Here is a 27,703-nt window from a genome sequence, read left to right on the forward strand (position 1 = left end):
AGGATTCGAATACGATCATGTAGCCCCCAGTGGCTTTGGCGTTGCGCCGATCAAGAAGGTACCGACAGCTATGTTCTCTTTGGTTCGAATATGACCTATGTTTGAACAGGAAGCTCCCTAATGATCTTGAGAGTTTTTTAACGACTCTGATTCGAATACGATCAAAGTCGGTTCCCAAAAGGGGTTGATCTCTGATTCGAATACGATCAAGAAGCCCCCTAGTGACCTCGGCAGTGTGCCGATCAAGAGGGTACCGACAGCTATGTTCTCTTTGGTTCGAATACGACCTATGTTTGAACAGGAAGCCCTCTAGTGATCATGAGAATATTTAACGACTCTGATTCGAATACGATCAGGGTCACATCAAAAGGGTTAAGCTAAATTCGAATACGATCAGCTCCCAATGGTCATTAAAGCAGGGTACCTATGTTTGGGTTGTGCTTTGTAACAGACTCCTTTTGGTCCCTTTAATTTTTCCTGAGAACTCGAACTTTTGCGAGAGATAAATTCTTTTTGAACCGGAAAAACCGGATATTGAGAGTTTTAAAGTTTTGTGATAAACAAATTTACCTTGAACCGGATTTTGAACCGGATTTGAGAGCTTCAAAACTTTGTGGCAGATAAATTTCCCTTGAACCGCATTTTAAACCGGATATTTAAGAGCTTCAGTGCTTTGTGGGAGATGTCAAGTCTCTTGAGCCGGATCTAAACCGGAATCCTTCTTTTTAAGCCGGAAATTTTCGAACGGCTTTTAAACTTTTCACCAATACGGCGGTAGCCTCCGGGACCGGGTTATTTTTCCCTCCATTTACCCAGAGTTCTTGAATGCATTGAAACTGACCAATGCTGCCGAGTCATATCATTGTAGCCCCCGAGTCTCAAGATGACTCGAGGAGTTGGCTTTGAGATTCTCCATATTGACCATAGCATAAGGTGTATATCATTGGTGTTGATAGCGCGATGTGAATCCACAGAAGGTTGAAGTGACTGCGGCGGGTTATAAATGATCCTGTATGAGTCGTGCCAGCAACTCGGCCAATGGTCCCTTCCAACTGGCTGTTTGAAGTTAACCAAACTGTAGTGGCGGCGACTTGTACGCCTGCCCATTTGAACCATCCAGCGCAGACGGCGGCTGATAATACATGATAATTTGCCTCCAATTTTGTTGGAAGAAAAACCGGGCTTCCCAAGCAGTGACAGATGAGTTGGTCACGACGTTGTAAACCGGTGTGGTCGGGCGAGTTAATTGCCGGCGCGGTAAGCCGCGCGGATGGGCGAATCAACCACGTCGTGTTGATGTAGTGAACAATTGTCCTACACCAAAAACATTGCAAGCCAGAGTAATTGCTCTTTTTTAAAGAAAACAATATATAATATATAATAATTTACTGGATTGATTTCACCTGATATGTTAGGCCAGAAAATATCCACCGCTGAGTTGATCATGACCACGGTGAAGCTGAAATCAATCACGTCTGAGTCGGCCGCGGGAACAGACAGACGGGCCGGCCGCGGCGTTGTAAGCCGGTGCGGTCGGGCGAGTCAATTGCAGGAGCGATAAGCCACGCGGACACTGAGTCGGCCGCGGGGGCGGACGGGTAAGTTGTCCGTCTCATTGCAAAGCGGCACGTTGATGTAGACCGGACCACAGGGGCAGTGGCTTGCGCCCACCCGTTGACCAGTAAGCGGTCGCAGATGCCGTTGCATGATGATGCTACCGCACACTCCATGGATACGGCATTACACCATCTTTATGATGAATCATTGTCCTGCACATAAAGGTGTACATAGCAAAGCGATTGTTTTTGACAAAAAACAATATGCGCTTAATAAAATAACCTTAGACGGATATCACCTGATTTGTTCGGATGACCGATGGATATCACCGGAGTCGGAGGCCACGGCGACCGGGCTGAAGCCGATTCAAAGCAGTTCGGGGCACGACGGGTCTCAGCTCACGGCGGGTTGAGGTGTGGCGGTTCAAAGTCACAGCGGGGGGACTCGCAGGCTCAGGCGAGGCCGTTTTGAAGATGGTTGGCAGCGGCACGGTGACTCGGCACGGTGCGCCGGAACAGCAGCAGCGCAGTGGGAGAAACAGCCGGTCTGTTGATTTTGACCGTGATGTGAAGCTCGCGGGGCGGCCACGAAGGCGCTGGGACGGCGTGGTTCCGATGTACAAGACGCGCCACCACAAGGACGCACGTAGGAGAAGACCAGAGGGGCATCGAAGTCGGGTCCGCGGCGGCTCTGGAGATGGCGAGTGTGCGGGAGGTAAGGCCGTGCTGGCCAGCAGAAAACGGCGAGGTGCGGGCGACTTAGCGTAAAGTGCGGAGGACTAGCGTAAAACCGCGGGTCAGAGGCGGCTTGGAGTTGAGTTCATGTCCTGCCTCTGGTCGTTGTTGGTTTGACAATTCCCTTTGAGTGCTCCTTTAAAATTTCCTTCATCCCACGTGGTGTCGTGCCAGGCAACAGCATGGCCAGACTGAAAATCCACTAGACTTTGATTTTTAATACTCCTGTAGATCTTGGGGACTGCGTGTGAGCTGACTATTAAAGCCTTCAAATTCATGCACGTACAGTGGCTGTACTAGTTGATGCTACGTGCAGAAGGTAAGGTAATCTATCAGGCTTTGTTTTTTGCGTTGATCAGCACTTGGACCCTTGATCAACAGTTGGGTTGATTCGGAGACTTCACAGGGCTAAAGCAAACTGTCTTGATCACCGCTGTACCAACAGATGGCGCTCGTGACGAGTGTTTGGCTGTCTTTGATCACCTCGGACTTGGACAGCTATACATGGACCAGCAGAAGCGATCTGGCGGATCGGACACGGCGGCTAAATTTGACAGCAGCACAGCAGAAATTTGAGTCGGCCTCGGTGTACTGCTGCAGCAGAAACTAACCCGGACTCGACGGATCATCTATTTGTTGCGGCGCTCACCATGCAACCCTAATCTTTCTTGAATTCAGACCTCGTACGAGTATTAGATCTTACTGCTCGCTTTGGAGACAATGTAAATCCTTCCGCGACGATTCTTCTTCATCTGAAGAAATTGCCAACTTCTCAACCCCTGAAAAAGATCCCTCCAAGAACTCATCACCACCGTGCGCAAGCCCCACGGTGGGCGCCAACTGTCGTGGAATTGTCATGACAGATGTCCTAGTGTGAGGACTTAGTGGCGAGGCCAACGCATCTATGCGGTAGCTTGAGAGGGGTTGGGCGGAATCGAGAGATGCAACACAAGACAAGGATTTAGACAGCTTCGGGCCCCGGGAAACATCATCCGGTAATAACCCTACATGCTGTTTGTGGCTAGGTCTCATTATGATCATGAGTGAGTCGCCGGCTTGGCCGGCTCTTTGTGTCTAGCCCTAGAGATTGTTTCTTGTTCCTTTTTGGGGTGCCCTGCCCCTCCTTATATAAGTTAGAGGGGCGGGTTACATGCGGAGTCCTAGTAGGACGAGGACTAGTCTATCTTTTCTTACAAGTTGAATACAAGTCCGGGTCTTGCTCCCTCGTAAAGGAAATATTTGTCATCCCTTTCTCCTTAAGCCGGCCCACCAGAGTATAAGCCAGCCTGCTGGGCCTTGGGCCTTGTCGTCCGTCTGATCCGCCCGCCGGGTCTCCAGTGAGTCACAATGTCCAGGCGGGTTACGTGTGATCGCCATGTTCGGGCGGATCACCAGTGAGTCGGCAAGCTCTAGCCAGGTCTCTGGTGAGTCGCCAAGTCTGGCTGGGTCATACCGCAGGGTATATCCCTAACAGATATCGAACACGCCGATATCATTGGAGGCTCAACCACCGAAGTCACACCATCTGCCCACCTCATCATCGCAGTAATTGCCCCGTGGACCAAACCATTCTTGGCCTACTTTAATAGGAAGGAGCTCCCAGAAGATTAGAACGAGGCTTGCCGCATAGTCCGGCATTCGAAGGCCTATAATGTTCACGAAGGAGAGCTCTACAAGAAAAGCACTACAGGAGTCCTTCAAAGGTGTATCTCCGAGGAGGAGGGGCGGCAACTCTTGGCAGAAATTCACGCCGGTCTCGGCGGACACCACGCCGCAGCCCGGGCACTTGTCAGCAAGGCCTTCCGTATAGGATTTTACTGGCCCACGGCCCGGGCAGACGCATAGGACCTCGTCCAATGCTGTATCGGATGCCAACTCTTCGCCAACCAAAGCCATATGCCCCAACCGCTCTACAAACAATCCCCATTACATGGCCCTTTGCGGTCTGGGGCTTGGACATGGTGGGACCCGTTCAAGGGGAAAGCCATAAGAAAAAATATCTGTTGGTCATGCTGGACAAATTCACCAAGTGGATAGAGCCTAGACCAGTTAAAACGGCCGAGTCCGGACCGGTGATTGCATTTATATCCGATGTGGTGCACCGTTACGGTGTACCGCACAGCATCATCACCGATAACAGTTTGAATTTCACAGCCGATGAGGTGAAAACCTGGTGCGCTAATCTGGGCATTAAGCTCAATTATGCCTCTGTCTACCACCCGCAAACAAACGGTCAAGTCGAGCGAGCTAATGGTCTTATTATGAGCGGCATCAAGCCCAGACTAGTGCGTTCTTTGAAAGAATCAGACAAGTACTAGGTCGGGGAGCTCGACTCCGTACTCTGGGGGCTGCGGACTACGCCCAACCGTACTACCGGATACACACCTTTCTTCATGGTGTACGGTGCAGAGGCTGTATTGCCCTGCGATATTATACATGACTCACCTCGAGTGCGTATGTACGAGGAGAAAGAGGCCGAGTTGGATCGACAGGATAGCCTAGATGCCCTGGAGGAAGAGCGCGACGTCGCCAAAGCCCGTTCAGCATTTTATCAACAACAGGCTCGAAGATATCAAAGCAGAGAAGTACGGGCCAAGACTTACAACGTTGGCGAACTCGTTCTACGCTTGCCGAAGAAGAAAAAGGACAAACTCAAGCCCAAATGGGAGGGTCCCTTCATAATTGACGAAGTTCTTAACCGAGGAGCGTACCGTCTTCTTGACGCATCAGACAATCTCCTAGAGCCGAACCCCTGGAATGCGGCCAGACTCCGAAGGTTCTCTGCCTAGCACCAAACCCTTTGTTAGTCTCCTTCTCCCCCACAATTTCCATACTTTCCCCCCTTGCTTTTTACACAATTTCTTCGCTTTAAAGCTCTCATTCAGCTTGACCGAGTACTACTGACGTACACGTTCTTACAAACGTACGCCCATTATACCTGGGGGCTTCTTTTAACAGAAGCTTGTTAATATTACCTGCAGAGCATTAAGCTCATCACACATACGCGTCTTTCCCGTATGTCTTTCCTTCACCATTATATGCATCTATATGACTTAAGTTTTGGCCAAGCTGGGTTGCCTGGCTCCTGTGCTTACCCCTACGTTCCCGATTGTTCGGCTAGGTGGTAAAGGGAGCACCTCTACGATTGTTACTGCCGGGTCATCCGGATGTGTACCTCAGACTGGGTGAAGCCGAAAGTTAGCGTTCTTAAGGGAATATTCGGTCGGTGGATCAAAACTATTTATTGTACTCACTCTATTGTGAACCCCCCCAGAAGCTATATACACTTTGATTCTCACATCACAACTCGGACATGTCTACTAATGCATGCACACCCAGGGAAAGGAACCTTTAACGGAACTATTCTCCCTGGAAGATGTTTCTTACAATCTCAATGTAATATAACATAACTAGCCGGATACAACTTGTCTGTTCAAGCAACTATGACCCCTACGCTTAGTTTTCCACGCATACCCCGCCTATTCGGCCGTGATGGTATTCGGAAACACTTCGCCCTTTGGGTCCAGAGGTTGAAGCGAAAAGGTCTGCCATGACAAATGATATACAATTCAGCTAGAATTACACATGGTGAGGAAAGTACATAGTCACTTGGACTCAAACACTTCCTCCTCTATACAGTCCAACAGGCGATCTAACTTACAATCCTGTTGGGAATATTTGGCGGCCACCTCTACTTGGTCATACACTAAACTAATGGGAATTTCTTCCCCATTCGACCCTACCGGTCCGACCCGAGCCATGTGATTAGGATCAAGCTTGGTATACCGAGTCTTCACCATGGCCCAAGCCTCTCGCGCACCCTCTCGACAGGCCCATATCTTCCATAGCCGGATACGCCGCTGTGCTCCTTTGAACCGCTCTACAAGCTCCTCCAATATTCCTGGAGGGGAGGCGGATGGCCATAGAGCCTTGGCAACACTCCGCATCGCCAGCCGCGCCTGTTCGTGCACTTGCGATAGTCTTTGCAGCAGGTCACTTGCTGATTCGGACACCTCCTCTTCAGGACGGCCCGTCAATATACCTGCAAGCATAGCTATATCAGTTCCATTTATCTCCGAACTATTAAATAACAAAAAGTTTGGAAACATACTGAACATGCCGCCCCGCAGCTTCTTGTTCTCCTTTACGGAGTCGGCTAGCTGGGCCTGCACATCTTTCAACTCTTCACCCAACTTAGTGTTGGAATCCTGTAGCTTGTTTTTCTCGTCCCTGACGCGGGTCAGCACACGCTCGCCTGCGGCGTGTTGCCTCCTTGCCTCTCTTTCTCCCTCTTGGGCGATCTTCAACTTCTTCTCAAGTTGATCAGGCCACCCTATTATGCGATCAGTGGCAATATTCGCATAGTTGGTATACATTTACTGTTCCTCGATGGAGGGGAACGTTACCAGTGGACAACTTCTTCAAATTTTCCAGTTTGGTGGTAGCAGCATTTAGCTGCGCCCGACACTGTTCCAGCTCTTGGGTTAGCAGGTTGTTCTTCTCTGTAAGAACCTGGTGATACAATAGTCCTTAAATCAGTTGTACCAACTGCTTTCAGTCCCGGGGGCTACTAGCATATGGCTATCCTATACGGACAAAGAAAACTTACCCGCACATATGTTCAATGCTGCTTGGTGGCTCTACTAAGCCCGTTTCGTGCGGCCCGGATGTACGCATCAGCCGAACAGAAGGCATGGAATGCTTCTTCTAAGAACTTCAGGTCTCGTAAAATAGCCCTACAGCGCCGATGATTCATGGCGCTCTCCACTTCCGAGTTGGTAACGGATATATTCTCCGAACCCTCGGCCGATGGACAGTCCAGCACGGTTCCTATATCGGCTTCCGCCTCTACGACGGGGTCTAAAACCCGGACGCAGGGAGTACGGCTGGTCGGACCCTCGGGCTTAGTCCGGTGAACCTTTTTCCTGGTACCCAAAAAACGTACAAGTTACAATTGGATGTGACTGCTAAAGTATACCTTCAAATCCTTAGCTCTTTGACGGGAGACCAGTCGTGTCTTCACCGACCTTCCTTTTGGAAGCCTTGCTCGGCGCCGGAGCCGCTCTTTTTGGAGCCTCCCTCGGAGTAACATGACGCGCCGAACGCCTCCCCTGTGAAGCACGAGACAGTGTGATGGGTGAGGCAGTGCGAGGAAGCTCTCGCGTGTGAGATTTTCTCTTAATAATTACGTGGGAATCAGGAAGAAGACCAGGGTAATCGGCGATAATGGCCACTTCCGTGCCATCGTAGCTCGCCTGGTAAAACACCCCTTCCGCAAGTACCACGAATATATCCAGGTCCTCTTCAAATTCGGGATCCAGCTCCCGGTTGTGGTTCTCAGGCTGTGGAGCGGGGCTACAAAACCCCTCGGTGATTTTTCGCCAATGCTATTATAAACAGATCAGGAATTTATCAAAGGAAATCCGGGAAGCGGAATGAGTAAAGGGATTGGAGCTTCCCAATTGGGAGGATTGTACATAGAGTATCAATCTCTGCGTTTGATGCGGAGAAATTCCTCTTCCGCCCCTTTGAAGAGCTCGGCCAGTATTTTGGCTAGAGTGGCGGGGGTGTCCGGACCTTTCCGACCGCAGCGGGAGGCGTCCTCCTCCCCGTTGTAGTGCCACATTGGGAGCCCTCTATATTGAAGTGGCTGAACCCCTCGCGCTATGGAGGTCGCCATTACCTCAACCATTGGTAGTCCGGACTGAGCAAGCGTCTTTATCTCGCACATGAGCTGACGAACCTCCGCGCTATCATCCTCCTCAAGGCTCTAGGGACACCAACTATTGCGTTTCTTTAACGGAATGCTTGCAAATTCAGGGAGACCCTTTCGGACCGGGTCGGGAAGAGCGACGTCCTCGATGTAGAACCATTCGGAAGGCCATTCTTTGGATGCCTTCCTTGGGGTGCCGGACAGGTATCCGGTGTCGGCGATGCGCCACACTTCGGCTCCGCCCACTTCAAATATTCACCCCTTGTGGTTATGCGGGACAAGATAGAACAATTTTCTCCACAGTTCAAAATGGGCTTCAACACCCAGGAATAGCTCGCATAAAGCAACATAACCTGTGATGTGCGGGATAGAGGCGGGAGTGAAGTTGTGCAGCTGGAGGCCGTAATATTCCAGAAGCCCTTGGAGGAACGGATGGACTGGAAATCCGACGCCCCTCAGCAGATAGTGGATGAAGCACACTCACTCCCCTCCTGATAGATTGGGGAAGTCCTCCGCCTGAGTCACGCCATTGAAGGAGGCCGACCCTGCTCGGACAGGGACCAGATCCGCGGGAGGAAGAAATCCTTGCATTTGCGACTTTGCTAGTTGACTATGAGTCACAGAACACTTCTCCCACTCGCTTCTCTTTGGGCTGGAGCGGGAGGAAGAGCTGGGAATGCTAGCCATGAAGGAATGGCTTCTCCTGGCAGTTTCCGGGGATTTTCTCAGCACGGTATCGCCTGGATCTAAGATCCAATTTCATTAAATAGGCGTTCTGCCTTGCGTGGACGAGGTGTTATTTGCAAAAATGCCCTGGCTTTCCGCATTCGCTCGACACGTGGAAGACGAAGTTATTGGCGCACAGAAGCCGAGGGGAACGATATTGAGTCAACAACCGAATACATTACTTGAAGAAGGGAACCCGCCTTGCAATGCCGAAGACAATCCGAACGGCGAACACATCGTCATGGAAGCCTGGTTCGGGGGCTACTGAGGGAGTCCTGGACTAAGGGGTCCTCGGGCATCCGGCTTGTTATCTATTGGGCCGGACTGATGGGCTATGAAGACCGAAGACTATACCCGTGTCCGGATTGGGCTCTCCTTGGCGTGGAAGGCAAGCTAGGCGACCGACTATGAAGATTCCCTCTTATGTAACCGACCTCATGTATCCCTAGATCTCTCCGGTGTCTATATAAACCAGAGAGAATAGTCCAGATAGGACAGATTCATTACCATATACTCATAGGCTAGACCTCTAGGGTTTAGCCATTACGATCTCATGGTAGATCAACTCTTGTAACACTCATATTCATCAAGATTAATCAAGTAGGAAGTAGGGTATTACCTCCATAGAGAGGGCCCGAACCTGGGTAAACATTGTGTCCCCCGTCTCCTGTTACCATCGATCCTAGACGCACAGTTCGGGACCCCCTACCCGAGATCCGCCGGTTTTGACACCGACACCTGTTGACTAAGCCTCTCTCACGAGCAAAACATGATCAGCACCAGACTCCATGGGTGTTAGAATCATTACTGTGTAATCTAGATTATTGACTCTAGTGCAAGTGGGAGACTGAAGGGAATATGCCCTAGAGGCAATAATAAAGTTATTATTTATTTCCTTATTTCATGATAAATGTTTATTATTCATGCTAGAATTGTATTAACCAGAAACATAATACATGGGTGAATACATAGACAAACAGAGTGTCACTAGTATGCCTCTACTTGACTAGCTCGTTTATCAAAGATGGTTAAGTTTCCTAACCATAGACATGAGTTGTCATTTGATAAATAGGATCACATTATTAGGAGAACGATGTGATTGACTTGACCCATTCCGCTAGTTAGCACTTGATCATTTTAGTTTACTGCTATTGCTTTCTTCATGACTTATACATATTCCTATGACTATGAGATTATGCAACTCCCGATTACCGGAGGAACACTTTGTATTCTACCAAACGTCACAACGTAACTGGGTGATTATAAAGGTGCTCTACAGGTGTCTCCGATGGTACTTCTTGACTTGGCATAGATCGAGACTAGGATTTGTCACTCCGATTGTCGGAGAGGTATCTCTGGGCCCTCTCGGTAATGCACATCACTATAAGCCTTGCAAGCAATGTGACTAATGAGTTAGTTGCGGGATGATGTATTATGGAACGAGTAAAGAGACTTGCCGGTAATGAGATTGAGCTAGGTATGAGGATACCGACGATCGAATATCGGGCAAGTAACATACCGATGACAAAGGGAACAACGTATGTTGTTATGCGGTTTGACCGATAAAGATCTTCGTAGAATATGTAGGAACCAATATGAGCATCTAGGTTCCGCTATTGGTTATTGACCGGAGACGAGTCTTGTTCATGTCTACATAGTTCTCGAACCCGTAGGGTCCGCACGCTTAACGTTCGGTGACGATCGATATTATGAGTTTATGTGATTTGATGTACCGAAGGTAGTTCGGAGTCCCGGATGTGATCACGGACATGACGAGGATTCTCGAAATGGTCGAGACGTAAATATTGATATATTGGACGGCTATATTCGGACACCGGAAGTGTTCCGGGTGATTTTGGAGAAAACCGGAGTGCCGGAAGGGTTACTAGAAACCCCCGGGGAAGTATTGGGCCTTAATGGGCCTGAGGGGAGAGAGAGGGCAGCAGCCAAGGAGGTGGCTTGCCCCCTCGCATGAGGAGTCCGAATTGGACTAGGGGAGGGGGCGCGACCCCTCTTTCCCTCTCCCTCTCCCTCTCTTTCCTTCCCCCTTCCCTCTTCCTAGTTGGACTAGGAAAGGGGAGTCCTACTCCTACTAGGAGGAGGACTCCCCCCTCCTTGGCGCGCCCCAAGGGCCGGCCGGCCTTCCCCCTTGCTCCTTTATATACGGGGGCAGGGGGCACCCTAGAACACACAAGTTGATTGTTCCAAGCCGTGTGCGGTGCCCCCCTCCACCATAATCCACCTCGGTCAAATCATAGCGGTGCTTAGGCGAAGCCCTGCGTCGGTAGCAACATCATCACCGTCATCACGCCGTCGTGCTGATGGAACTCTCCCGCAAAGCTCTGCTGGATCGGAGTTCGTGGGACGTCATCGAGCTGAACATGTGGTGAACTCGGAGGTGCCGTGCGTTCGGTACTTGGATCGGTCGGATCGTGAAGACGTACGACTACATCAACCGCGTTGTTATAACGCTTCCGCTTTCAGTCTACGAGGGTATGTGAACAACACTCTCCCCTCTCGTTTGTAATGCCCCGGATGTAACTTTCCATATTTGTAACTCCAACTCTTGCCATTTTCGGCTATGTGTTATGATATTCCCTTCGTGGTCGGGTTTTGTCTTTCGTTTTGCATTTTGTTCTTGTCATGCATCTCATATCACATCATCATGTGCATCTCATTTGCATACGTGTTCGTCTCATGCGTCCGAGCATTTTCCCCGTTGTCCGTTTTGCAATCCGACACTCCCACTTGCACCGGCACACCCCTCTTGTCTCTTTTCGTGAGCGGGTGTTAAACATTCTCGGAATGGACCGAGGTTTGCCAAGTGGCCTTACTACACCACCGGTCGGCCACCTGTCAAGTTTCGCTCCATTTGAAGGTCGTTTGATGCTCCAACGGTTAACCGGGTAACCGCAAAGGCCTTTCGTGTGTTATAGCCAAACACCCCTCCAAACAGCCCAATAACTCATCTAAGCCCCCTCCATGCTCTCGGTCGTTCGATCACGATCGTGTGGGTGAAACCCTAGCCTCGCATCTCCATTTGGAGTCTCCTAGCTCCCTCTACCTATAAATAGGTGATCCCCCCGGATTTTTCGCGCAGACGAAACCCTAGCCTCACCCCTCTTCGCCGCCGGACACGTCCGGTCCGAGCCGGACGAAGTCGCCGCCGCCTCCGCACCACTCACGCCCCGCCACGTGGCGCCCCGCCGCCCGCGCTGCGCCAGCCCGCCGAAGCCCGTTGCCGGCCCCCGCGGCCCAGTCCCCGCCACCTCCCGCGCCCCGCCGCCCGAGTCCAGCGCCTCGCCGCCTCCTCGTCGCCGGTGCGCCGCCTCGTCGCCGGGCCGCCGCCCACCGCGCCGAGCTCGTGGCCGCCCGCGCCGTCCGGCCCCGCCTCCGCCTCCGCCGGCGCCGGATCCGGCCAGATCCGGCCGTCCCCGTCCGCACCGCGCCCTCTCCGACCCTCTCCGGCCGCCACCGTTCCATTCTCCGGCGAGAGCTCCGGCCCCGCCTCGGTTCGCGTGCCCGGAACCCTAGATCGAGGTTGACTTTCCCCCCTCTGTTTTCTGCCAAGTCCAAAATTTATCACTTTATGTTGCTCTATTCTTCGTGTCATATCTCATGGCATACTGCTCTGTTTTGCGTGCATGATATATCCAAATGTTCATCAGGAGATGCTCTTCATTTTGTTCCATTGTGACCTGCTCATTTGAGTTCATCTTGATGCCTAAATCATCGTTGCAAGAGTGCTATATGTTGTTTACTGCTGTTACTTATCAGAACTTGATGTTTTGTTATTTTTGTTGCATTTGATGTGTGCATCTTATGAGCATGAGCTCTACATGTGTTTTGATCTACGCCATGCCATCTTTACAGAGGTGCTTTCCATGTATTTTTGTGATCTATGTGGTGACTAGCACAAGCATGCAAACTAGGCTTCGTGATGTTTCTGTTTTCAGGGACTTTGGATTTTGCCAAGTCTTTTCCTGCTGTTATTTTTATGCCATGTAAACTTGATGGTACAGTGAGATCCATGCTTATTTTGAGATAATTCAGTAAGGATGTTTTGAACATATGGTTATGGTCTATCCATCCAAACTAGGGCCCTTTGCAGTACCACCTCGGGGAAACATGAGGCCTGGTTTTAGTTGTACGGACTGCTCATCCGGTGTGCCCTGAGAACGAGATATGTGCAGCTCCTATCAGGATTTGTCGGCACATTCGGGCGGCTGTGCTGGTCTTGTTTTACCATTGTCGAAATGTCTTGTAAACCGGGATTCGGAGACTAATCGGGTCTTCCCGGGAGAAGGAATATCCTTTGTTGACCCTGAGAGCTTATAATGGGCTAAGTTGGGACACCCCTGCAGGGTATTATCTTTCGAAAGCCATGCCCGCGGTTATGTGGCAGATGGGAATTTGTTAATGTCCGGTTGTAGAGAACTTGTCACTTGACTAAATTAAAATACATCAACCGTGTGTGTAGCCGTGATGGTCTCTTTTCGGCGGAGTCCGGGAAGTGAACACGGTTCGGGTTATGTATGAACGTAAGTAGTTTTAGGATCACTTCTTGATCATTTCTAGTTTCGCGACCGTTGCGTTGCTCCTCTTCTCGCTCTTATTTGTGTATGTTAGCCACCATATGTGCTTAGTGCTTGCTGCAGCTCCACCTCATTACCCCATCCTTCCTACAAGCTTATATAGTCTTGATCTCGCGGGTGTGAGATTGCTGAGTCCTCGTGACTCACAGATTCTACCAACACAGTTGCAGGTGCCGACGATACCAGTGCAGGCGACGCAACCGAGCTCAAGTGGGAGTTCGACGAGGAACGTGGTCGTTACTATGTTTCGTTTCCTGATGATCAGTAGTGGAGCCCAGTTGGGACTATCGGGGATCTAGCATTTGGGGTTATCTTCCTTTCATTTGGATTTGACCGTAGTCGGTCTATGTATGGATTTTGGATGACGTATGAATTAATTTATGTATTGTGTGAAGTGGCGATTGTAAGCCAACTCTCTTTATCCCATTCTTGTTCATTACATGGGATTGTGTGAAGATGACCCTTCTTGCGACAATACCTACAATGCGGTTATGCCTCTAAGTCATGCCTCGACACGTGGGAGATATAGCCGCATCGTGGGTGTTACAAGTTGGTAATCAGAGCCATCCCCGACTTAGGATCCCCCTGCTTGATCGAATCGCTGGCGTTGTTGAGTCTAGAACAAAAATGTTTTGAGTCTTAGGATTATATATATCGGAGTGTAGGATTCTTTTTACTCCTCAGTCCCTTCGTCGCTCTGGTGAGGTCTCCTGATGTAGAAGTTTTGACTCTTCTGTCCTCAAATTTCACTAAAAACAATTTTTAGGATCACGCGGGTATCTTGGAATCATTTCGATGGTTTTGTGACGAGAACATTGTTCTTGGTGCCTCCTGACATTTAGGGGTTGTGGCAGTGTCCCGGCGAGTTGAGCTCCTAGGTGTTGTCGTCACAATTTTATCGTTGCAGTTCTGGAATACCTGAGTTTCACCGACATCGAAAATCTCTTTATGTAGTTGCTGGTGTGATCACCTCGACGCTAGTACTAGGGCGGGATTTCAGGAGTATTCCCATAACTCGTATAAGGGATGCTTTTCGAAGGTTGAGGTACACGATTTCCGAAAGTTTCTTGGTTATGTGTTGACGGATGGATATAGCTGGATCTAGGGATTGCCAGTTTGGGTGATATATTTTGTGTCCCCTATATCCCCAACACCAGATTGCATAAACAGAAAGTTTCGGGAGTTTATAGGTGGGATTCAAGTAGCTCTTAGCATTTCTTCCCGCAGATATTTGGTTTGTGATTGGGTAATCCTTACCACTTATTTGTTCCAGTTGCACCTTGTTATTTCATTCATCAATTTCTTATCAAGTGGCTTCTCACCTTATGGAAGTTTGATGATTTACTATGGAATTCATTCGTTCATCCTCATTCGAGTGTTTATTGTGAAGACTATATGTTGCAATTTCTATCCGTTGATTCAACTTGTCTATCTGTCTATCAAGATGCTAACGGATGTCACCCTCTTCAGGATGGCTCCGCCAACGCGTCAGAATCCAGAACGCAATGATGGGAGTCAAGCAAACCCTCCGCCACCACCTCCGCCTCCGGAGGCATCGCAAGCTATCATGGCAGCCACCAACGCCAATGCTCAGATGATTTTGCAACTCTTGCAAGAGCGCACCCAAGGGCAAGGCAACCAAGGAAATCAAGGCCAAGGCAACAATCAGCCTCACTTTGCTACCCTCAACCAGTTCCTCGCAAATCAGCCGAAGTCTTTCAGCTACTGTGTCGAGGCCACAGACGCCGATGATTGGCTCGTGGACATCAACAAGCATTTTGAATGTAGCAATGTCAGGCCTGAGGACTTTGTCAAGTTCGCTTCTTTTCAACTCAAGGATCAAGCTACCGAGTGGTATCAACAATACAAAGATTCCAGAGGAGGTCGTGTGATTACCTGGGATGATTTCCGCCGAGACTTCAAAGCTCACCACATTCCACAAAGTGTTGTTGAGAGCAAGCGTGAGGAGTTCCGCAATCTCAAGCAAGGCAACTTGTCCGTGTATCAATACAATACCCAGTTTCAGAAACTCGCTCGCTTCGCTAAGCAAGACGTTCCTGATGAAAAGAGTATGATCTATCAATTCAGAGGTGGCCTTAGAGAAGATCTGCAATTACCTCTCGTGCTTTTTGAGTCGACCAAGTATGATGATTTCTACAACATGGCACTGAAACAAGAGGCTGCTCAGCTCAAGTGTGAGGCTTCTAAGAAGAGAGTCAGGGACGCAGTTAAGTCTTCTTCTTCCTCACTAGTGGCTACTAAGCAACATAAGTTCTGGTTGCCTCCTCCTCCTCCGTTTCGTCAGCCTTTCCAGTAGAAGAACAAAGGTGGCCATGGATCTTCCCACCCACCCAACCCTGGCTATCAGAACAAGTCTCAGAATCAAGCTCCAAAGTCGAATGCTCCTTATCATCGTCCGCTCTCAGAGGTGACTTGCAACAAATGTCAGCAGAAAGGTCACTATGCTAACAAGTGCTTCAACCAAAGGCGCCTTCCGCCTCCTCCTCCTGTGAGATCTTCCAGCAATGCAATGGTCAAGCATAATCCCAAGTCTACAAAGGTGAACATGATGAATGCAGCTCAAGCGGAGGAATCTACTGATGTGATAATGGGTAATCTCTCAGTTAATGATATTCCTACAAAAGTCTTATTTGATACTGGTGCATCGCATTCTTTCATTTCAAGACCTTTTGTGGCCATGCATGATTTGGTTACTCAAGTATTGTCAATTCCATTGTCTATTGTTTCCCCGGCTCAGCAATTGACTTCTCGAGTATTCGTTCAGGATTCCGTTATCAAGATGGGCGACTATAAATTTCTGTCTTCTCCAATTGTCCTTGGTGACTCGGATATTGATCTAATTCTCGGGATGGACTGGCTTTCTAAGCACAAGGCTCAACTTGATTGTGCTGCCAGGGAAATTCAATTGACACACTCTTCTGAGGATGTGATCATCTATGACGCTCGTGACGAGACCATACGGTTATTCTCTCTCAATGAGAAGGGCGAGCTAGACGCAATCTCTCAGATTCCAGTCGTTTGTGAGTACCAAGATGTCTTTCCAGAAGAGCTTTCGGGTATGCCTCCTCACCGGCCAGTCGAATTCGTTATCGATCTTGAGCCTGGTACCGAACCCGTTTGCAAGCGTCCTTACAAGGTTGGACCCAAGGAGCTGAAAGAATTGAAGAAACAGCTCGATGAACAAGAGCGTCTAGGTCTGATCAGACCGAGTTCATCTCCATGGGGTTGTGGTGTTCTTTTTGTCCAGAAGAAGGATGGCACGGACCGACTTTGTGTCGACTACCGTCCATTGAACAAGAAGACAATTAAGAACAAGTATCCACTTCCCAACATCAGTGAGCTATTCGAGCAACTTAAAGGTGCTAAAGTCTTCTCCAAGCTTGACCTCCGGATGGGGTATCATCAGATTCACATTCGTGAAGAAGATATTCCCAAGAGAGCATTCAAAACAAGCTTTGGTTCTTATGAATATACTGTCATGTCTTTCGGCCTTGTCAATGCTCCTCCAACATTCTCTCGAATGATGAACTTCAACCTCAACCCCTATACCAATGAATTCATGCTGGTGTATCTCGATGATATCTTGGTCTTCTCCAAGAATAAGAAGGATCATGCCAAACATTTGCGATTGGTGCTCGACAAGCTCAGAGAGTATCAATTCTATGTGAAGTTTTCCAAATGTGAGTTTTGGCTTGATGAAGTTCTTTACCTTGGTCATATCATCTCTGCCAAGGGCATCGCTGTTAATCCCGAGAAGGTGTCTGCAATTGTGAATTGAGAACCTCCTCAGAATGTCAAGCAGCTCCGCAGTTTCCTTGGTCTTGCAAGCTATTGCCGAAGATTCATTGAGAATTTCTCTAAGATTGCAAAGCCCCTTTCCAACCTCCTCCAGAAGCATGTGAAGTATGTCTGGACTCCTGAGTGTGACGTTTCTTTCAACACTCTCAAAGAGAAACTCGTCACAGCTCCTGTCTTAACTCCTCCTGACGAATCCAAGCCATTCGAAGTTTTCTGTGATGCTTCTCTTCAAGGTCTCGGTACTGTGTTAATGCAAGAGAAGAAAGTTGTGGCCTATACCTCTCGTCAGTTGAAGCCCAATGAAAAGAACTACCCCACTCACGATCTTGAGTTGGTGGCAGTTGTTCATGCATTAATAACATGGAGACATCTCTTGTTGGGAAGGAAAGTGGACATATTCACCGATCACAAGAGTCTCAAGTACATCTTCACTCAGCCCAACCTCAACCTCAGGCAAACTCAATGGGTCGAGATGATTCAAGAGTATAATCCGAGTATTGAATATTCTCCAGGCAAGGCCAATGTCATTGTAGATGATTTGAGCAGGAAGGCTTATTGCAGCAGTTTAATTCTCAAGCCATTCCAACCGGACCTTTGCGAAGCTTTCCAGCAAACTCAATCTCCAAGTTCTTCCTCAAGGCTTTCTTGCCAATCTCCAAGTCTCTCCTATTTTGGAAGATCAAATTCGTGAGGCACAACTCCTGGATACCATGGTGAAGAAGGTGAAATGTGGTATTGACAAGGGTCTTTCCGAATACAAGTGCTATCGCATTGATGACAGAGACACTTTATTCTTCGAGGACTGGATTTTGGTTCCTAAAGGTGATCTAAGGAAAGTCATAATGAACGAGGCGCACAATTCTCTTCTTTCCATTCATCATGGAAGTACGAAGATGTACCATGACATCAAGCAGTCGTATTGGTGGGCTCGAATGAAGCGAGAAATCGCTCAATTCGTGAACGAATGTGATGTCTGTCGAAGGGTGAAAGCAGAACACCAACGACTAGCTGGTCTACTCCAACCTCTTGCTATTCCAGAATGGAAGTTTGATCATATCGAAATGGACTTTGTGACTGGATTTCCTATGTCCAAGCGTGGAAATGATGCTATCTTCGTTGTCATCGACAAGCTTACAAAAGTGGCTCATTTCCTTCCAATCAAAGAATCTATCACAGCAGCTCAGTTGGCAGAACTATACACCTCCAGGATTGTCTCCTTGCACGGCATTCCACTATTGATTTCTTCAGATCGTGGAAGCATCTTCACTTCTAAGTTCTGGGACTCCTTCCAGAAGGCCATGGGCACCAACATTCGCTTCAGCACAGCTTTCCATCCTCAAACTAGTGGCCAAGTTGAGCGAGTCAATCAAATACTTGAAGATATGCTCAGGGCTTGTGTCATTTCTTTCGGTATGAAGTGGGAAGATTGCCTCCCATATGCCGAGTTCTCCTACAACAATAGCTTCCAAGCGAGTTCGGGCAAGGCCACATTCGAGATTCTCTATGGCAGGAAGTGCCGTACTCCTCTCAATTGGTCAGAGACTGGTGAACGCCAACTTCTTGGCAATGACTTAATCATAGAGGCTGAAGAAATGTGTAAAGTCATCCGTGAAAATCTCAAAGCCGCGCAATCGCGCCAGAAGAGTTACTATGATAGCAAGCACCGTGACTTGGCTTTCGAGATCAGAGACCATGTCTACCTCCGCGTCTCTCCAATGAAAGGAACTCGTTGTTTCGGTATCAAAGGGAAGCTTGCCCCTAGATACGTGGGTCATTTCAAGATCATTGGCAAAAGAGGCGACCTCGCCTATCAACTTGAGCTTCCCTCCAACTTCGCGAACGTGCACAATGTGTTCCACGTGTCACAACTTCGCAAGTGCTTCACGACGCCTGAGCGTACCATCAAATTCGAAGAGATTGACCTCCAAGAAGATCTGTCTTATCATGAGCACCCCGTTGCTATTTTTGAAGAAACTGAGCGCAAGACTCGCAACAAGTCAATCAAATTCCTAAAAGTGAACTCGTCGCACCATTCCGACCGAGAAGCCACCTGGGAACGCGAGGACTACCTCCGTTCCGAATATTCGGAGTTCTTTCAGTCCTAGATCTCGGGACGAGATCCTCTTGTAGTGGTGGAGTGTTGTAACGCCCCGGATGTAACTTTCCATATTTGTAACTCCAACTCTTGCCATTTTCGGCTATGTGTTATGATATTCCCTTCGTGGTCGGGTTTTGTCTTTTGTTTTGCATTTTGTTCATGTAATGCATCTCATATCACGTCATCATGTGCATCTCATTTGCATACGTGTTCGTCTCATGCGTCCGAGCATTTTCCCCGTTGTCCGTTTTGCAATCCGACACTCCCACTTGCAGCGGCGCACCCCTCTCGTCTCTTTTCGTGAGCGGGTGTTAAACGTTCTCGGAATGGACCGAGGTTTGCCAAGAGGCCTTGGTACACCACCGGTAGGCCACCTGTCAAGTTTCGCTCCATTCGAAGGTCGTTTGATGCTCCAACGGTTAACTGGGTAACCGCAAAGGCCTTTCGTGTGTTGCAGCCAAACAACCCTCCAAACAGCCCAATAACACATCTAAGCCCCATCCATACTCTCGGTCGTTCGATCACGATCGTGTGGGCGAAAACCGCACTCCATTTGGAGTCTCCTAGCTCCTTCTACCTATAAATAGGTGACCCCCCCCCCCCCCCGGATTTTTCGCGCAGACGAAACCCTAGCCTCACCCCTCTCCGCCGCCGGACACGTCCGGTCCGAGCCGGACGAAGTCGCCGCCGCCTCCGCACCACTCACGCCCCGCCACGTGGCGCCCCGCGGCCCACGCCGCGCCAGCCCGCCGAAGCCCGTCGCCGGCCCCCGCGGCCCAGTCCCCGCCTCCGACCGCGCCTCCCGCGGGCTCCCGCGCCCCGCAGCCCGAGCCCAGCGCCTCGCCACCTCCTCGTCACCGGTGCGCCGCCTCGTCGCCGGGCCGCCGCCCACCGCGGCGAGCTCGTGGCCGCCCGCGCCGTCCGGCCCCGCCTCCGCCTCCGCCGGTGACGGATCCGGCCAGATCCGGCCGTCCCCGTCCGCACGACGCCCTCTCTGACCCTCTCCGGACGCCACCGTTCCATTCTCCGGCGAGAGCTCCGGCCCCGCCTCGGTTCGCGTGCCCGGAACCCTAGATCGAGGTTGACTTTCCCCCCTCTGTTTTCTGCTGTCCCGAATTTATCACTTTATGTTGCTCTGTTCTTCGTGCCATATCTCATGGCATACTGGTCCGTTTTGCGTGCATGATATATCGAAATGTTCATCAGGAGATGCTCTTCATTTTGTTCCATTGTGACCTGCTCGTTTGAGTTCATCTTGATGCCTAAATCGTCATTGCAAGAGTGCTATATGTTGTTTACTGCTGTTACTTATCAGAACTTGATGTTTTGTTATTTTTGTTGCATTTGATGTGTGCATCTTATGAGCATGAGCTCTACATGTGTTTTGATCTATGCCATGCCATCTTTATAGAGGTGCTTTCCATGTATTTTTGTGATCTATGTGGTGACTAGCACAAGCATGCAAATTAGGCTTCGTGATGTTTCTGTTTTCTGGGACACTGGATTTTGCCAAGTCTTTTCCTGCTGTTATTTTTATGCCATGTAAACTTGATGCTACAGCGAGATCCATGCTTATTTTGAGATACTTCGCTAAGGATGTTTTGAACATATGGTTATGATCTATCCATCCATGCCCCTGTTTGCAATTATGGAGTGCCCTAGCGTGTCTCAATCTTCCTCTACGTTTTCTATAAAATGTTCCTGGCAGAATGTTAACATGCTATTCAATTTTGCCAAGGTTGTTGTAGTTGATCCATACATGCTATGAACTTGCTCTTGCCATGATTAGCTTCATGAACATGTACTCTTGCTGTAGGTATGCTTGTTTTGTCATGAATTGCTTTGTGATGAGTGAATCGATCTCACAAAGATGCCTTCATAATTCTGTTAATGCCATGCTCTGTTCTCTGCTAAGTCTGAAACCTGTTAACGAAACTAGCTATGTTTACATGGCTGCCATCATATCTTCTGTGCCTCTTTGGCTCATGATCAGTAAGGAACTTTTGTTCTATGCATTTAGTGGATTCATGCCATGCCTTGGTTTGCTATGACAAGTCCCAGTAGCATGTGTTTGGCTTGCTCTGAACATTGTTACCTGATGCTGTTTCAGCCATGTTCAGTATTTTCACCAAGTCTGTGAAGCTGATGTTTTTTGCACTTTTGCCATGCTTGTTTGAACCTGTTATTGTGTGATCTAGCCGTAGCTCAGTGTTCATCTTTTGTCAAGAATCTCTTGTAGATCACTGCCATATGCTTTGTTGCTATGTTGGGGTGCTGTAGCATAGTTAATTGATGTATTCTAAGTGGCATCGTGCTGTTAATCGCAGAATTGTGTCATTCTTGTTTTGCTTGCCATTTGCAAACCGTGCATCCGTTTCCGGTGATCTTTATATCGATTTCGACCGAAATCATATCATATTTCCAGTGGCATACTTGGTTTGCCAAGTTGATGCCTTGTTCATATTTTCCCGTCCGGAGCACGCATATGCATCGCATATCACATCCCGCATATCATGCATGTATTGCATCATGTTGCTTGTGCATTTCCTGTGATTGATTGTTAGTTCTTTTGATTGTGTTCTTGCTGTGGGTAGAGCCGGGAGACCAGTACGCTTATGAGGAACCTGTTGAGAACGCTTACGAGGATCAAGCTTTCGACAACTCTGAGAACCTTGCAGGCAAGATGACCATACCCTCGAAATCATTCCTATCTTTGCTTTGCTAGTTGTTCGCTCTATTGCTATGCTACGCTACTTACCACTTGCTATATCATGAATCCCATATTGCTATGTCAAGCCTCTAACCATCCTTTCCTAGCAAACCGTTGTTTGGCTAAGTTACCGGTTTTGCTCAGCCCTTCTTATAGCGTTGCTAGTTGCAGGTGAAGTTGAAGTTGGTTCCATGTTGGAACATGGATATTTTGGGATATCACAATATCTTTTATTTATTTAATGCATCTATATATTTGGTAAAGGGTGGAAGGCCCGGCCTTATGCCTGGTGTTTTGTTCCACTCTTGCCGCCCTAGTTTCCGTCATACCGGTGTTATGTTCCTTGATTTTGCGTTCCTTACGCGGTTGGGTGATTTATGGGACCCCCTTGATAGTTCGCCTTGAATAAAACTACTCCAGCAAGGCCCAGCCTTGGTTTTACAGTTGCCTACCTAAGCCTTTTTCCCTTGGGTTTTCGCGAGCCCGAGGGTCATCTTTATTTTAACCCCCCCGGGCCAGTGCTCCTCTGAGCGCTGGTCCAAACTAGGGCCCTTGGCAGCGCCACCTCGGGGAAACTTGAGGCCTGGTTTTAGTTGTACGGATTGCTCATCCGGTGTGCCCTGAGAACGAGATATGTGCAGCTCCTATCGGGATTTGTCGGCACATTCGGGCGGCTTTGCTGGTCTTGTTTTACCATTGTCGAAATGTCTTGTAAACCGGGATTCCGAGACTGATCGGGTCTTCCCGGGAGAAGGAATATCCTTCGTTGACCGTGAGAGCTTATAATGGGCTAAGTTGGGACACCCCTGCAGGGTATTATCTTTCGAAAGCCGTGCCCGCGGTTATGTGGCAGATGGGAATTTGTTAATGTCCGGTTGTAGAGAACTTGTCACTTGACTAAATTAAAATACATCAACCGTGTGTGTAGCCGTGATGGTCTCTTTTCGGCGGAGTCCGGGAAGTGAACACGGTTCGGGTTATGTATGAACGTAAGTAGTTTCAGGATCACTTCTTGATCATTTCTAGTTTCGCGACCGTTGCGTTGCTCCTCTTCTCGCTCTTATTTGCGTGTTTCAGCCACCATATGTGCTTAGTGCTTGCTGCAGCTCCACCTCATTACCCCATCCTTCCTACAAGCTTATATAGTCTTGATCTCGCGGGTGTGAGATTGCTGAGTCCTCGTGACTCACAGATTCTACCAACACAGTTGCAGGTGCCGACGATACCAGTGCAGGCGACGCAACCGAGCTCAAGTGGGAGTTCGACGAGGAACGTGGTCGTTACTATGTTTCGTTTCTTGATGATCAGTAGTGGAGCCCAGTTGGGACGATCGGGGATCTAGCATTTGGGGTTATCTTCCTTTCATTTGGATTTGACCGTAGTCGGTCTGTGTGTGGATTTTGGATGATGTATGAATTAATTTATGTATTGTGTGAAGTGGCGATTGTAAGCCAACTCTTTTTATCCCATTCTTGTTCATTACATGGGATTGTGTGAAGATGACCCTTCTTGCGAAAATACCTACAATGCGGTTATGCCTCTAAGTCGTGCCTCGACACGTGGGAGATATAGCCGCATCGTGGGCGTTACATCGTTGCTATGCATCACCATGATCTTGCATGTGCGTAGGATTTTTTTTGAAATTACTACGTTCCCCAACATGGTCAGGTGGAGGGGTTCGGGCTCCACAATCTGTGCCCACATGCCTTCAGGCTAACATGTTAGAGACAGAGCCCGAAGGCATGTGGGCACCGATTTTGCGCAATAAGTATTTGCAGTCAAAAACGCTCGCCCAGGTTACCATGAGACCAACTGACTCGCCATTCTGGAAGGGCCTTATGAGAACGAAGGACTTGTTCCTTCGTAGGGTCAAATTCTTGGTTGGCAATGGGATGTCAACAAGATTTTGGGAGGATGCGTGGTTAGGAGAGACACCCCTGACCATACAATATCCCACCCTTTATAACATTGTGCAATGTAAGTAGGATTACGTAGGCAGAGTTTTCTAAACGATTCCATTGAATATTCAATTCAGACGTGCGTTAGTTGGTGAACGATGGACTGCCTGGATGCACTTGGTTCGGAGATTGATAGATGTTCAACTATCCGACCAGCCGAATTGGACGCACTGGAAATTAGCTAGAAATGGGATATTTACGGTAAAATCTTTCTATATGGGTTTGATTAATTCTGGCCCAATCTCAAGATCATTGCATATTTGGAAGGTTAAGGTTCCCTTACATATTAAGATTTTTATGTGGTTCGTCCACAAGCAAGTAATACTCACCAAGGATAACCTAATCAAGGGGCGATGGGTAGGTAGTTCACATTGTTGTTTTTGTGATCATGATGAAACAATACAACATCTATTTCTTGAATGCCCACTCGCCAAACTTCTTTGGAGAACGATTCATATAGCAGTTAACATTAACCCTCCAGTTGACATTGAGTCGTTGTTTGGAACGTGGTTAGCTGGGCTTGAGCATACTACTGCGGCTCGTATTTGGATTGGAATATGCGCGCTTCTGTGGCTATATGGAACTGTAGGAATGAGATAATTTTTAACAGACAACATACTTTAACTTTCTTGCAGGTCATCTACAGAGCTACCGCATGGATCCGTACGTGGTCCTTACTCACTCCTGTGGAATCCAGGGAGCATTTGGTTACTGGGTGCAACCAGTGGGAGATGGTAGCACGGGCTATATTTAACCGGTTTGGATGGCGGTCGCATAACAGGATAGGAGTCTAGAGCGCCTATCCTTCACATTGCCTTACCAGTTGCGATTCCAAGCATGTACTTTTCTTTTTTGTTTCGCTTCGCTTGCGAGCTGTAATACTTTTATGACTTTGTGCTACTTCGTGGATTTTTAATAAGATGGTTTCATGCATCATTATGATGCAGAGGCCGAGGGCATGCCTCCATTTCCAAGAAAACTTCATCCACATATGCCATTTCAGAAGCGAGCTACCTGTCTATGACGTCCCCCAACAGTATATCCCTGACCATAGCTTTTATCTTCCGGTTGGTTCCTTCGACCATCGAACCAGTTTTATGCTGACTTCGATTCACTGATGTCATGTCTCTTGCTTCAGCTGCATTTTCACTTGCGCTTGTATCATGGAGCTGTGACGTGCCGTCGTCGACCACATCTGAATATTCCTTCACACTGGTACGACCCGACCGCCTTGAGGATCCATCCTTTTTGGCCACCGATATTCCTGATGATGCCTTCTTACCACTCTTTTTATCTCGCACAACAGAAGCTTGCTTGGGTGTCTTATCTCTTAAACCTTCAGCAGAATCTATACTCAAAGCTTTTTTTGAGCAACCTCTATACTCAAAGCTTTGTCGAGAACACTTGCTTTGTTGAAATATTAGGGTGGGCCTAGGGCGTATTTAATTTTTTTTGAAAATCTCTAAGGGCCCATGTTGGTTTATTGGCACTAGGTGTAGTGGGAAGTTTAGTCCCACCCCGAAAGTTGGAGAGGAGTTGGACCTCCTTATAAGGGTTTGTCTTTCACATGCTATTGGAGCTTGAGAAGAAAACAGGCCCTCACGCACTCCTGATACGTCTCCAACGTATCTATAATTTTGTTTGTTCCATGCTGTTATATTATCAATCTTGGATGTTTTATAATCATTTTATAGTCATTTTATATCATTTTTTGGTACTAACCTATTGACATAGTGCCAAGTGCCAGTTGTTGTTTTCTGCATGTTTTTTACATCGCAGGCAATCAATATCAAACGGAGTCCAAACGCAACGAAACTTTACGGAGATTATTTTTGTACCATAAGGAACATAATGGGCCCTGGTTGCGCCTGGGGGGTGCTCCGAGGAGAGAACAACCCACCAGGGCGCACCAGGAGGCCCAGGCGCGCCCTCGTGGGTTGTGCCCACCTCGGGTGCCCCCCGGACCGCCTCTTTGCTGTACAAATACCACAATATTCCAGAAACCCTAGGAACGTCGACGAAATATTGATCCAGCCGCTGTAGAGTCTAGAACCACCAGATCCAATCTAGGCACCATCTCGGATTGGGTTCACCACCTCCATTGGTGCCTCTCCGATGATGAGTGAATAGTTCTTTGTAGACCTTCTGGTCTGTAGTTAGTAGCTAGATGGCTTTCTCTCTCTCGCTGGATTCTCAATACAATGGTCTCTTGGAGATCCATATGATGTAACTCTTGCGGTGTGTTTGTTGGGATCGATGAACTTTGAGTTTATGATCAGATCTATCTTTTTATATCCATGAAAGTTATTTGAGTTTCTTTGATCTCTTATATGCATGATTGCTTATAGCCTCGTATTTTTCTCCGATATTTGGGTTTTTTTTGGCCAACTTGATCATTTATCTTGCAATGGGAAGAGGTGCTTTGTAGTGGGTTCGATCTTACGGTGCTTGATCCCAGTGATAGAAGGGGAACCGACATGTATGTATCGTTGCTACTAAGGATAAAACGATGGGGTCTATCTCTACATATATAGATCGTGTCTACATCATGTCATCGTTCTTATTGCATTACTCCGTTTTTCCATGAACTTAATACACTAGATGCATGCTGGATAGCGGTCGATGTGTGGAGTAATAGTAGTACATGCAGGCAGGAGTCGGTCTACTAATCTTGGACGTGATGCCTATATAATGATCATTGCCTGGATATCGTCATGATTATTTGAAGTTGTATCAATTGCTCAACAGTAATTTGTTCACCCACCGTTTGCTATTTTTCTCAAGAAAAGCCACTAGTGAAACCTACGGCCCCCGGGTCTCTTTCTCATATTATTTGCCTTTGCGATCCACTTTTCCTTTGCATTTATTTTTAGATCTATTAAACCGAAAATACAAAAATACCTTGCTGCAATTTATTCTTATTTATTTTATTTGGCGTTCGATCTATCAATCTACTACATTTTTATCTCACGTCCGTTTTCCTATCTTGAGGCGTCGTAGCCGGAAGGGATTAACACCCCCTTTAATAACCCGTGTTGCGAGGATTTGTTATCTGTGTGCAGGGGTTGTTTACGTTGTGTTGCTTGGTTCTCCTACTGGTTCGATAACCTTGGTTTCATATCTGATGGAAATACCTACCGCCGATGTGCTGCATCATCCCTTCCTCTTTGGTGAAATACCGACGTAGCTTCAAGCGACATCAAAAGGAATTTCTGGCGCCGTTGCCGGGGAGGATCTTCAACATATACCAGGTTCCTATTCACAAATCTCATCTCCTTGCAATTTACATTATTTGCCATTTGCCTCTCGTTTTCGTCTCCCCCACTTCACAAAAATTTGCCGTTTTATTCGCCCCTCTTTTTCGTTCGCCGTTTTCTTGCCGGATCTGTTTTTGAGTGCAATCTTGTTGTGTGGTCATCATGACTCAAGAGAACACCAAGTTATGTAATTTCTCAAATACTAACAACAATGATTTTATTGGCACTTCGATTGCTCCTCCCGCCACTAGTGCGGAATCTTGTGATATTAATACCGCTTTGCTGAATCTTCTTATGAAAGATCAATTTTCCGGTACTCCTAATGAGGATGTTGCATCCCATCCTAATACCTTCGTGGAATTATGCGATATGCAAAAGAAAAAAGATGTGGACAATGATGTGGTGATGATGAAATTATTTCTGTTTTCTTTGCGTGATTCTGCAAAAATTTGGTTCTCTTCTTTGGCTTGCAATAGTATCGATTCTTGGAACAAATGCAAAGATGCTTTTATCACTAAGTATTTTCTGCCCGCAAA

At 48.0% G+C, this 27,703-nt stretch overlaps 1 pseudogene; it reads right to left on the reverse strand.

Moving 5' to 3' along the window:
- The window catches only part of LOC109758851 (uncharacterized), a 91,896-nt pseudogene that overhangs the window by 28,158 nt on the left and 36,035 nt on the right, over positions 1 to 27,703 (reverse strand).

Source organism: Aegilops tauschii, chromosome 6, assembly GCF_002575655.3.
Source record: "Aegilops tauschii subsp. strangulata cultivar AL8/78 chromosome 6, Aet v6.0, whole genome shotgun sequence".
NCBI lineage: Eukaryota > Viridiplantae > Streptophyta > Magnoliopsida > Poales > Poaceae > Aegilops > Aegilops tauschii.